The 12,700-nt window shown below is 39.2% G+C and overlaps 1 protein-coding gene across 3 annotated transcripts in view; it reads right to left on the minus strand.

The window, feature by feature from the left end:
* Nucleotides 1-12,700, minus strand: part of LOC118533583 (sodium/potassium-transporting ATPase subunit beta-1-interacting protein 3) — a 617,142-nt gene that overhangs the window by 373,250 nt on the left and 231,192 nt on the right. The window lies entirely within an intron of this gene.

A 12,700-nucleotide genomic window follows, 5' to 3' on the forward strand; every position in this document is an offset into this window, starting at 1 on the left:
AGCCATTTCAATGGTAGGCACCGGCAGGCTTACTGATGTTAATCCTAAGATTTTTGTATTTTATAGCTAATAAGCCCAAGCTGACAACACCAGAAATTCAGCCTGCAGAAATTAATAAACCAACTTCTCTAAGACTGGGAACCCACAGAGCCATCAGTGTCCAAGGGAATCGGAATCAAAACCCCAATAGCATAGCACAGGACTCCTGGACTTCAAGATCAAGTTCAAATTTGGCTGCCAGTGTATATTATCAGGGATGTTGTGGGCCTCTCCTAGACACTTAGAATTGGCCTCCTGACAGTCCCAGTTGGAACTGGCTTCTTTAAAACAGAATGAAAGTCTCTGGTATGTCTCCATTGAAAATAAGTCTGGAATCAAGCAGAGATTTATAGGAGGGAAGTGAACTGTAGGATTAGCAGAGGATTTTCTACTCCCATAGCAAGAGTTTATTCTAAATTAAACTGCCTGAAAGGCAGCAGACACCTTTACAACTACAGCCAGGAGCTTGATAAGAAAATTCAGGGTGTATCTCAAAGTCATTGCCCACATATCTTGCATTTCAGAGAACATTGCTTCAATTATCATTATTTGTTTTTATTGCTGAAACACAATACATAGCCTATCTTCCACTACTATTTAGTTTCAAGTCTACAACTGAGACAGATTGTCTATGTTTAGTAGTTCATTTTTCTATAATTTGTCATTCTTTTTCCTTCAAATTCTATATTTTTATAACTAAAAAGTATTGAGTTACATATTTTGGTAGTTTTTTTTTTTTTTTTTTCCTTTTTGAAATAGCAGGCAGAAAGCATTTCAAATACTTTAAATTTGGTCAAGGTAAGAAATAAAGAATTTATTTTAGCCTTAAACTTCTTTTCCAGATTACCAACTCTTTAGTTAGCAGCCGTATCATTAGGGAAACGTCTTCTTCTTTTCTTTTTAAGACCTTGAACTCCAATGTCTTCTTAATTGTGAAACTCATTAAATGTTCAGAAATGGCATTATTCTCTAAAGCTCATACCCATTAAGCACAGCACATCCACTGTAGTTATTAAGATACTAGGGAACCACTGCATCGGTAAGGAGGCAAGAAAATAAGAGGCCACAGACCATAATTAAAACATTCCCACTAAGAAACTAATTGCATAAGCAATACAGAGCAAATGAAACTTCTGCTCCCCAAAAGAGGAGTTAAAGTCAGTCCAATCTACTCTAATCACATCACACAACCCATTTTAGCTCTGTTTCTTTGAAAGAGGGTCTGTAGTAGCCTTTCAGAACTCTCCCCATATCCCCCAGTATCACTGAAATCTACCCTTCATATTATTTGTGTTGTGAGGTCTGCTGAATAAATAAATGCATGTGTGAATCAAAATGAATGAATGGTCGAGTACAAGCTTTGAACAAGCAATACTAGCGTGACTTCCTACTAAACTTCTTTCAGCAGTTTTATGTGTCAAGCAGGATTGGGTGGCAAGATGGTGGTCTGTGGAATTCCTTTCTCTATAGTGCTGCTCCTTGGCAGGGGTTCTGTCCATCCCTGATCAGCCAGCAAGGACAACCTGCACAAGCCTTGATACCCCGGGCTTTCAACACCATTCAGACAGGACTGAGGTAAAGACCAGAAACTCACTGGAATTAGTGAAACATGAGACTTTTCCCCATAAGGTAAATCTCTGATGAGAATACTGGCTATGTCAGCCGTTTATGCCCAGTGGAAGGCAATAAAAGAAGATATCATTAGTAGTCTAGTTTAAAATAGCTTATTTCTTCTTGTATGTATTTACAGTTTTCTGCCTTTCCTTTTATGTTTATACATTTTAAGCAGTAAGCACATTGTTAAAAGCTGTGAAGTTAATAAGGCATGATGATTTTAATAAAAGCATATGCCACAGATTATCCTTACAGATAAAAGGTGTCCACACTCAGTATCTGGTTACTAGACTCTAAACTCCCTGCTTAGACCAATTTAATGAAACAAACTTTGACTTTATTGTACTGTGAACTCTGGGCTGGTGTCAGCACAGCTGGGGCTCCTTGGCAAAGAGCTTTCTAGTGGGAAGGAGCAGGCTTAGAAGTCAGCCCTTGGCTAACTTACTAGCTGTGTGACCTTGGGCAAGTTATCTTGCCCTTATGAATCTCAGTTCTCTTATCCATAAGGTAGGATTCTTAGCTCATTGAACTATTGAGATGTTAAATTAGGTAATGTGGATAAATGGCTTAGCACAGTACAAGTCAATAAATGATAAAGACATCTATACTTTGGGTGCTTCAGTTAACTCTCTGTAGTTCAGTTTTCTTCCTTGGTTTTCTTTTTTTCATCTATTAAAAAAACTAAGACACTTCTTATCCCATAAAAGCATATTTTTAATATATTTTTGTATATTCTTTGCTTAATTATTCTCCAAGAACAGATAGCAGGTCTACTTTTGTGTGCCCCTTAACACTGGCACCATTGGTCAAATGAATTTGCTGAAAAAAAAAATTAGCACAAAAAAACAGGAGCCTGGGTAATTCTCAAACATAGTGCTGATTTTTAACATTTCATTATATTCTGCACACATTTATTTATTTCTAATTCTCAGCTATAGATTTGTTTTCCTTTTGCTGGGATTGTGAATTTTTTGACTATATAATCATGCTCTTATTCTATTTACTTCAATCTTTGATTTAAACCTATTCTTACTTTTTTTAAAAGATTTTGTTTATTTATTTGACAGAGAGAGAGAGAGAGTGCACGCGTGCACGCTCTTGTGCGCATGAGTGGGGGTGGAGGGGCAGAGGAAGGGGGAGAAGCAGACTCCCTGCTGAGCAGGGAGCCCAATGAGGGGCTGGATCCTAGGACCCCAGGACCATGACCTGAGCTAAAGGCAGGCAGAGGCTTAACTGACGGAGCCACCCAGGCACCCCAAAACCTATTCTTACTTTTTGATTCCAAAATATTTAATAAGAATTTACATAACTTACATGTAATTGGGCATGAAACAGTTACAGCAAAACTGCAGTGCAGCAAGCAAACAATTTTAACTACAGCCGCTGTAGTAAAATATGATAATGGATAGTGAGAGATAAGAGGTAACCATAAAATAAAAGAGTTTCTGATAATGGAGGGACCGATTTCCAAGGAGCCCTTAGACCAGACGTTGCTCTTGCCCTCCAAAATTGCTACTAATTAAATTACTGATAGCCTTTTCTGTTATTCACATGCAGCTGCAAAAAGCATAATTGCAAAATTGGTAGAAATTTGTACTTCCAACATTTTCACAGATTTGTGAAGTAACAAGTCAGAACATTTGAACTAGCTACGACAACAGAACAACGGTTGGAAGGTACGTGCTCAGAGTAAAATTTGAGCGATTGCAAATAGAGTTGGGTAACATCATGAAATTAGTATGTTAGCTCAGATACAAAGAAGAAAACAATCCAATATGGTGGGTCATGGGCCATACATACAGACAGATATAGATATAGATATAGATAGATATATATAAAGATAGGAAGAAAACCAGGGTCACGTGCCATACATACAGATGTATACCCAGTGCTTTCAATACCATTCAGATAGGATTGAGGTAAAGTATAATATATATATTAGATATATATATAATAAAGTATAATATATATATTATATATATAATAAAGTATTATATATATAATATATATATATATATATTATATTAAGATAAGAAGAAAAGCAGGACCAAAGAAGACTCCCTCCAGTCCTGAGATACTGGTTCTTAGATTTGAGGTAGGCCTTGGGCATCTATTATTTTCAAAGTTTCACAGGTAATCCAGATAGAACATCAAGACCAAATGGTATCAAATCCCATCATTATACTCACTAGACAAATATTATTCTCTTCACTTCTATAGAGAAGCAACTGCATCACAGTTTTTGTTCAACACCATCATGGGCCATTAGATCTACTGAAATACCTGGCATGGCCCTCTCTTCATTCTTTCCTTCTTAGCTGAACATTTGGGAAAGTTTTCTACAATTCTCTATGTCTCCCTTCACTTACCCTTCTTGATTCAAACTACTGCAATTCATTGGCTATATTCACAGCTCCAATTAAACTGTTCTCATTAGGGTCATTAGTGACCTCCTAAATGAAAAAAATCTAATGAGTGCTTTTAGTCCCAATTTTCTTGGCTTCTTCCCTCAGAAGTAACTGACATTATTGCCTATACCCTTTTTCAAACAGTCATATTCTTTTATCTCTTCTTTTGGCCTCCTCCACGGGCTTCTCTTTCTCTTCCTGCAGCTTAACATTTGGTATTCTCCAGTGTTCTATTCTCAGTCCCCCTCTCTTCCCACTCTAGATGCTTTTCCCAACTAATCCAGAATATGGTGATAATGCTCAGATAATTCTCATTAGCCTTGTTATTTCCTACAGTCACTCAAATAGGACTCAATGTCCACGATGAAATTATCTCCATCATCTTTGCCCTCCCACACATGACACCTGCTCTTTCTCCTCTATTTATATGATTTGCAATGCTTTTAAAATTTTATAGAGGCTGCAGTAAACTGCTAGTATCTGTCTGTGTCATTAAATTCCTAGAGGCCATTATTTGTGTTTGCCTCTATCAAGGAAAAGGAGAAAAGTCTAGAGTAAGTCTTTCAAGAGATAATTCAGATGTAGTAGTTTGAGAGAGCAAAGGAAGCCTCTATACTCAGTTACTTCTGAAACACTTAATGTATAAATAGGTAGGAATACTAAAGTGATCTAGGCATAATAACAGAGCAGACCACATGGACAGAAGCTAGAAAACCAGCTGACCATTGACCTGTGGGATCAATCTGTGGTGTGCCTGCGATTTCAATTGTCTGGTATGATGTAGAGGAAACCATACATTGTCAATGGACATGGTAAGGGGTCCCTGTCTTGGAGAAAGTATGGTGAGATTACTAATAAATCTTTCTACACAATTGGAGAAGCATCATCTGATCACTTTCTTTGGACATTTACTATTTCTTCTTCCTTGTGGACCAATAAGTAGGGGATATGTAAGTGCTCTTAAATAATAAACAATTACCCACTAAAGATGCTTGCTGGTTCTTAGTAAGAAGTTCAGAGAATGCAGAAGAGTATAGTGTGTTGAGAATCCACAGTTCCAAAGGAATACTATTAGCTACTATTTATTGTTTATTTTCCGCTGGGCCTACACATGTATTATCTTTTGACTCTTACAACATCTTTTGAGAGAAAGGTATTATTATTCCACATTTACATTAAAAAGTAATATAAGTGAGCTTTAGAGAGGTTAAAAATAACTTCTCCAAGGTCAGGCAACTAGATATGATTCACCAAGACATGATTCCAGTGCAGGTCTGTTTGATTCCAAAGTCCTTGCTCTTTCCACTATGACTTGATACGCTGCTTCTCCCACATGATATCAGCATTATGATTTGATTAATGGTCTGGGCCTTTCGTTTGCACCCATGGGTCAGCTTTACACTTTATTTATTTAAAGATTTTATTTATCTGTTTGAGAGAGAGAGCACGTGCACACGTTGGGGGAGGGGCAGAGGGAGAGCGAGAGGGAGAAGCAGACTCCCCGCTGAGCAGGGAGCATGATGCAGGGCTCCATCCCAGGACCCTGGGATCATGACCTGAGCCGCAGGCAACCACTTAACCGACTGAGCCACCCAGGCGCCCCTAACTTTACTTTATGAAGCACAGGTAAACATTCATGGATTTCTGTTTTAAGTGAGTTAATACATTCCCACGTTCATAAACTTGGCTTCTACAGTTGTGAGGCCTAGATAAGCAAATCTGCAATCCATCATAGGCCATCCCAAAGGGCAGGTTAGAACCCACAGGCAAGGGCACAAGTGGAATTTCTTCTCTCAGGGAAGCCTTGCTCTGCTTTTAAGGCCTTTCAACTGACCGAATCAGGCCACCCAGATTATCTAGAATAACCTCTCTACTTAAAGTCAACGGATTATGGACTTTAAACACATCCATAAAACCCCATCACAGTAACACCAAGAGTAGCGTTTGAATAACTAGGGACTGTACCTAGCCAAACTGACATGTCAAAAAGACAACCATAGCTACTATTACTACTTTGATTATATTACTTTACATGTTTCCAAATTATTTAACATCTAATTCTCAAAACAACCCTGAGAAATTTGGATTAGGGCTTATTGTGCCCAATTTATAAAACAGAAAACTGAGGTCCAGATGACAAATTTATCTAGGATCACAGATCAAAAAACAATGCAGCTGGACCTGAAGCCAAATCTCTAGTACCATGGGCTACTCTTGGCAGTATACCCTGATATAGGTCATGCTCTAACTATTCACGGAAGGCACCAGGCAACATTAAGGAAGGGATGATGTTAGAATTTCATTTTGCAAGGTAGGAAATTCTGTCTCAGATAACACTTACAAGTTATTTTAAATTCAGTGTGTCATGTACTTGGTTTATTGATTGCCTTATTGATATTTCTTATGAGCAAAGAATATAATTAAAACAAAATGCAAACTCACAGCTATTTTGAATATGCTAAATGTTTTGTCTTCATTTTTCAAACTTGTTCTTTCTTAGAACCTACCTACAGTAGAGTTTGGTTTTTAAAAGTGCTCCATTATTCAGATATTAAAAGCAAGGCATAGGGGAGCCTACAAAGATCTTCAGAAACCTTCAAGTTTTCATAGACTCTCAGACACCTCCCTATAGAACATGTTATAGATCATGGATAAGGTTAATATGTTTCTAGAATTTAAAGGTTTACATAATTTTAAATATTTCAGTATATAGTTTTTAATTTAATGCTATTAATGTATAATTCAAGACCTAAACAAATGTGTGTTTAACTTTTAACACTTCAAAGATTTTATTTATTTCTTTGAGAGAGGGAGAAAGAGAGAGAGCAAGTGAGCTTGAGGGCGGGAGGGGCAGAGGAAGAAGCAGGCTCCCCGCTGAGCAGGGAGCCCGATGTGGGGCTTGATCCCAGGACCCTCAGATCGCGACCTGAGCCAAAGGCAGACGCTCAACCAACTGAGCCATCCAGGCGCCCCATAACTTATAAAATTTCAAATAAATAAATTGATGATTAAGTCATCTATTTAATAGTAATAATAATGACTAGCATTTACTGAACTCATAGCATGTCTGCCATTTTGCCAGGAGACTTCAGCATGAAATGTCATTTAATCTACTCAGCAAACTTAGGCGGCGGCTGCAGTTACGGGGGATGCCAAGGATACACAGCTGCTAAGTGGCAGAGCCACAGTTTGAATCAAAGTCTAACTAACCCCAGGCCCTCAGTTCCCAGCCCCACTAGCTAACTACCTCTCAGATTAGTGCAGCCCTACATAGATATTCCTCAACAGCTCAAGTGCTATAAAGACTTTGTACTGCTCATAGTAGTGGATTTTTCTTTATCTTCTATTAGCAACAGCCCTGCCAGGTATCTTCAGCTGCCTCTACTGATCCCATTATCCCAGGATAATAAGGAGCCTACACATTCATGTTTACCATAGGCCTTGCATGAAATAAAAGGAGAACAGGACTCCCAGCACTACCTCACTCATTCACTCATTCATAATAAGTATTTACCAAGATGATGTGCTACCCATTCAGGTGGGTAATAGTATAGACAAAAAAGAAAAAATTTCTGCTTTCAAAGAACTTGTCTGTTGGGAGGAGGCAATGGAACAATTATATAAAGCGAGAAGTGTTATGATAAAGAGGCATACGGGCGCTATAAAATCCCAGGGAAGTTGACACTTAGCTCATCCCTGAAAGATAGGTCAGAATTATGAAGAGGAAAGAAGGAAAGGCTTTAAAACACATAGAACAGTATGTATAGTGGCACCAAGATAAGGTAGAGTCTGAAATGCTCCCAGAACACTGAGATGTTCTCTGTGGGTAAGCAAGCAAAAGCAGGTAACGAGGTAGTGTCCTTGGGCTCTGAGGAGGCTGGGCTAAAACTTGGTTGGGTTATTGCTAAATTTATTGCAGCACTGGATTCCATTCAGCCAAAGTCATCTACCTTTATAAACTTCAGTTTAAAGATGCAATTCTTAGCTTATAAAAATACAAATTAGATTTTAAAATAAAACAATGCCAACAATGAAATGGACCAATAAATCTCCCCAGTGGTCCAGTTGCTTTCCTAGAAATCTAACAAGTTACAAAGTGAAGTTCTCACATTTATTGATCACATCAGGACTCCTCGAGGATGGACAGATATTTGTTATTTTTCTGGTATATTCCCCCAAACTCTATTCCCACATGTAATTTGTAGCAGGCAATGGAACTGGCCTAAACGCAGCTGTTATAAAGAATGACAATGGGCACATTTCAAGAGAATGCGATAGGTTTACAGGATGCATGGTCATAATGGAATTGCATTACACTACTATTAATAGCTTAAGAATAATCCTCTTCCACCAAGTCATTATTTGTTGAATTGTCACATGTATTTGTGATCAGATTTGACAATGCCGATATTCAAAACTCTTGAAAAAATAAAATTTCAAATGAGAGTATCACTGAAACAATTAGGCAGTAAAGTCACCAACTGAGCCAACATGGAAACTGAATTGTCTCTCTATAACATAACATTACTATTTGAATTAAAACATGGTATGTGTCTTCACCTCCAAAAAATACCATTTCTTTGAGATTCCTATTTAAAAAAAGAGGAATGAATTTTCATTTTACACAGCAGGCCCCTCAATTTGTCCATGTCCGAAGCCCATTTATCTCTTTGCCTCCGTGCATAGTATTTCCTCAAGGTTTTTCCAAACTCTTGTCATCCATGAGCAAATGCATTGCTATCCTTTTCCCATTGAGCAAACCTGATAATTCTGAGTTTTTTATGATGACAAAGGAAGTACAGATTCTTTCAGTTGCTTAGCACTACCTGTGCCATTTTGGAAACCAAACCAGAGCACGTGCTCTGCCTTTGCAAGCTCATCAATGCACCATGGCCAATGACTGCCTGAGCTGTGGGGTGAGTGCAGGGAGGCTAATTAATTCATTTTATGATATTTTCAATGTTTAGGCCTTTATCTTGATTATGTGAACTCTCCGATCTGCTATGGCCTGGAACTCAGGAATTCTGGTTGAGAGTCTAATGGAAAGAAAGAGACAGTAAAGGTGGGAAGGGTGTTAGTGCTTATGGATTCAGGCTGGGTCTGCATGAGATGACTGATTCCATTAGCCTGCTTGCCCCCATTCCGTTGCACCATCAGATATCCAAACAGTAGCAAGGGAGCTCCCCAAACTGTCATCTCCCCTATTTTATATGACCCTCCTTCCCATTCCTTTCATTCTCCCCTTTGCAGCCTTTCCTCAGAAAAAGGATGTGGGATGAAGTTGTTGCCATTCACCATTTATGCAGCCTTAAGAAAATCACAAGCAGTAATAAGAATAACAGGAGAGGGGCACCTGGGTGGCTCAGTCAGTTTAGTGTCTTCCTTCGGCTCAGGTCATGATCCCAGGGTCCTGGGATCGAGCCCCACATCGGGCTCCCTGCTCGGTGGGAGGCCTGTTTCTCCCTCTCCCACTCCCCCTGCTTGTGTTCCCTCTCTCACTGTGTCTCTCGCTGTCAAATAAATAAATAAAATCTTAAAAAAAAAAAAAAAAAAAGAGTAACAGGAGAACTGTCCTGGGAAGATTAATAATGTCTTTCTCACTTTTTCACTCCATGGTGTGTGTCAGAAGTTTTTTCTATGTGTGTTTGTGAAACTGTAATAAAGGATATTACTTTCTCATATTGCCTTAGGTCAAAGATACCACATCAAAAATCAAATGCAAGTGAGCAAGACATCCTACTCAGCTTGTGGTTAGCTCTCCCAGAGATGAAACTTGCTTTCAAGCTTAATTTGAGCAATATTTCAAATTACCATGAGGAAATGTTCCAAACATCTAAAAAGTTAGTTCCTGGAGCACCAAATATTCAGATGAAAGAATTTACACAAATATGGTGGGAATGCAAGCTGGTGCAGCCACTCTGGAAAACAGTATGGTGGTTCCTTAAAAAGTTGAAAATAGAGCTACCCTATGACCCAGCAATTGCACTACTGGGTATTTACCCCAAAGATACAAATGTAGTGATCCGAAGGGGCACATGCATCCCAATGTTTATAGCAGCAATGTCCACAATAGCCAAACTATGGAAAGAGCCAAGATGTCCATCAACAGATGAATGGATAAAGAAGATGTGGTATATATATACAATGGAATATTATGCAGCCATCAAAAAACCCGAAATCTTGCCATTTGCAATGATGTGAATGCAACTGGAGAGTATTATGCTAAGCGAAATAAGTCAATCAGAGAAAAACATGTATCATATGATCTCACTGATATGAGGAATTCTTAATCTCAGGAAACAAACTGAGGGTTGCTGGAGTGGTAGGGGGTGGGAGGGATGGGGTGGCTGGGTGATAGACATTGGGGAGGGTATGTGCTATGGTGAGTGCTGTGAATTGTGTAAGACTGTTGAATCACAGACCTGTACCTCTGAAACAAATAATACATTATATGTTAAAAAAAAAAAAGAAGATAGTAGGAAGGGAAAAATGAAGGAGGGGAAATCAGAGGGAGAGATGAACCATGAGAGACTATGGACTCTGAGAAACAAACTGAGGATTTTAGAGGGGAGGGGGTGAGGGGATGGGTTAGCCCAGTGATGGGTATTAAAGAGGGCATGTACTGAATGGAGCACTGGGTGTTCTACACAAACAATGAGTCATGGAACACTACATCAAAAACTAATGATGTAATGTATGGTGATTAAAATAACATAATAAGATAAAATTAAAAAAAATAATATTTAAAAGAAGAATAAGGAGGAGAAGAAGGAGGAAGCGGGGGGGCGGAGGGGGAAGAGGAGGAGGAGAAGAAGAAAAAGAAAGAAACCCTATGACCTTAAGCGAAGCAGACAGTGAACTAACTCCTTATATGACTTTCCATCTTTGAGATAAATAAATACCAACTTATTGGAACCCTCTTTTTCTTGACTTCAATGTCTACCTCTCCCTCTTGAAACTCTCTTATCTCACATCATCATTCCATCCATTTCATCTGATTCTCCTTTTATTCTTTCTCAGTCTCCTTGCTGGTTCATTTAATTTGCCTCTCCAATGTTGGTCCCCCCTCCTTCCGCCCCCTCCAGGACTCTGTCTTTGGCAGTTTCACTTTTGCTTTGCATGTCTTGTGTGATTTAATCCTCTCTCATAGCTTTATTTCCCAAATTTTCTTTCATCTCCAGGCCTGATCTTACTCTTAAGCTGACACTCTCATTTGCAATTATTTTCTAATTAACATGGACTTATTGTCATCACTCAGCCCTGCCCCATACCCATAGTTCCTAAATCAGCTAATGCATTATCAATCCCTTGCTCCCTCAGGCTGAAACACTTCCCTTCAGGCTTCCGATCTGATCAGTCATTAAATCCACGAGTGGACCTCCAGAATCATTATCAAACCCATTTTCTCTTCTCTTTTACCAGGGTCATAGCCCTATTTAAATTTTATTCTCTTCTCCCTGAATAAATGCTGTCGCTTCTTAATGGATCTCCCCAGCTCTCCACTCTCATTGCTGAACCTTATCCTCAAAACTGCTGCTCTGCATGACACAGGGTTATGTTCCCATCAGTCCACTGTCCTCTTGGCCCCACACACTTAGAGAATAAAGCCCAGAATCCTTAGGTATGGAATAAAAAGGTCCTCAAAAAACTGATCCCAATACATACAACTTAAGACAATGAACATAGCACACAATGAACATCTACTGAATGATTACATGAATGAATGATTTGTTTAAACAGGATATAGCCTATTTGTGCTATAAAAATGTTATTTTCCTCTCAATGTAGTGGAAACAAATAAAAATCATCTAACACATCTGACCTGAAATTATACATACAGACCCCATGTAGCTTTCCAAACCCCTTAGGAATGGCTATGAAGAAAATACACCTGAGTTGACCCATGGATTCTCGCGACCACTATTATTGATGCTCTCTCTAGGATTTTTGTCCCCATTCCAATGCCTTGAGGACAGAACAAGCCAAGTATGAGTTGCCCCAGCTGTGCATAAGCTATGAAAAAGGACTCGACCCTGGGACAATCATGGTCACGTCTCCTTCTGGCTCAGGGGCATTGCCCGGCCAGGACTGTTCAGTTCCTGTTGTGTCAACAAAAATAAGTAGATAATTAATATATAAGGTTATGAGTTCAATGATAGGGTTGAGCACAGGATTTGTTTGTTATGGCTGGATGAAGGGCTGCTGGCACTAAGGCCACAGCCCAGTGAATACCTGTCCACCCCTGAATGGAGTCCCTGCCAGCATCATTGCTGATGCAGCCCAAGCAAGGGCTGTGCCTGCCTGGCGATGACTTGCAGGTCTCATACTGGGCTCCTCTGTGCTGTACTCACAGCGGCATGAGGAAGTGAGGCTGAAGACTAAAGTTTCCCCACTCTGGGTCCCTTATCTACATCTGAGAGGACAGGAAACTTACAAAGTGAGAAGGAAGGAAAGAGATTCTTATTTATCCTGAAGGATAAACCAGAAGTCATTTTTCCATTCTCCCCACCCCACCCATTTCTCTCTCTCTCTCTCTCTCTGCCATAAAAAGCACTTAGTTTTTGGTTAAGCAAATTGTCCTGCATTGCCAAGGCTGTGAGTAGAAATTTGAGATTTGAAATTTGATCCAGCTCAGAGTA

This window comes from Halichoerus grypus, chromosome 5, assembly GCF_964656455.1.
Source record: "Halichoerus grypus chromosome 5, mHalGry1.hap1.1, whole genome shotgun sequence".
Classification (NCBI taxonomy): domain Eukaryota; kingdom Metazoa; phylum Chordata; class Mammalia; order Carnivora; family Phocidae; genus Halichoerus; species Halichoerus grypus.